We start from the raw sequence: 1405 nt of genomic DNA on the forward strand, positions 1-1405 counted from the left end.
ACACTGCTTTAATTATGGTAGCTCTGTAATAAATTTTGAAATCAGGGAATGTGAGTTCTAACTTTGTTTTTTCAAGATCGTTTTGATTTTTCAGGGTCCCTTGAAATTCCATATGAATTTTAGTATGGATTTTTCTAATTCGGACAACAATGCCATTGGGATTTCTATAGAGATTGCATTGAATCTGTATATCAATTTGGGTGGTATTGCCACCTTAACAATATTAAGTCTTCCAACTCATGAATACAAGATATCTTTCCTTTCCTTTAGATCTTTAATTTATCTCAGTAATGTTTTATACTTTTTACGTAAAATTCTTTCACCTTAGTTAAATTTACTCCAAAGTATTTTCTGATTTTTACTACATATTATAAACAATACTGCCCTCTGGGGCAAATATCCAGAAATGGAACTTCTGGTTCATAAGACATATTAATGTATAGATTCAACAGATCATATCAACTTGCTTTTCAAAGTGAGTTACCAAGGTTCACTCCCATACGCACAGTATAAAAGTACCATTTCCCCACATTATTTTCCAAATATCTTATTATCAGACATTAAAATTTTAGTCACTGCGATAGGTGAAAAATAATAGCTCATTATTATTTTTTATTTTCTTTTTGTTGAGTATCAGTGACATCGAATATCTCTTTCTGTTTATTGGTCCTATATTTTACTTATTTTCTGAATTGCCTGCTTATATCCTTTGCTCACTTTTCTTTGGGTTATTTTTCTCTTTATTATTGATTTGTCGGTTTTAAAATATGTTTTTGATGTTATGTCTTTATTTGCTATTATTGGCCACAAATATTTCTCTCAGTCTGTAGCTTGCTTATAGTTTTACCTATGTTGTCCTTTCTTGAAAATACATTTAAAAAAATGTTGATGTGGTCAAACTTATTAAACTTTTCTTTATGGTTTTTATTTTTTTATATAGAAAGTCTCCTTTCTTCTAAAGTCAGGAGAACACATCTCCATTATCTGAAAAAAATCTTATTATTTTGTTGCTTTATAATTAGGGCTTTAAATCTTCCAGAATTTATATTTTGTAAATGTGAACTAGATCTTATGTTTTTCCATATGAAGACTCAGTTGTTATAACTGTATTTGATGCCAGTTCATCCTTCTTACCTGCTACCATTAGTGCTTGTCGACTGTGCACTGGGTCTATATGAGGGACTTCAACTCTGCAAGGAAGGGTGACTATCGACTCTGCAAGGAAGGTTGCATTTTTCAGATGGGGAAACTGAGGCTCAGAAACGTTAAATAACTTGCTCAAGGTCACACAGCTAGCAAGTGATGGAGGCAGAATCTGAACCTTGAGTAGATACACAGATAGTCAGAGATGGAAGCTCAGCAACCTTGGCCTGTACAGAAGGGACGGTGGGCCGGGGCGGGGGAG

The sequence above is a fragment of the Pteropus alecto genome, unplaced genomic scaffold (assembly GCF_000325575.1).
Source record: "Pteropus alecto unplaced genomic scaffold, ASM32557v1 scaffold21, whole genome shotgun sequence".
Classification (NCBI taxonomy): Eukaryota; Metazoa; Chordata; class Mammalia; order Chiroptera; family Pteropodidae; genus Pteropus; species Pteropus alecto.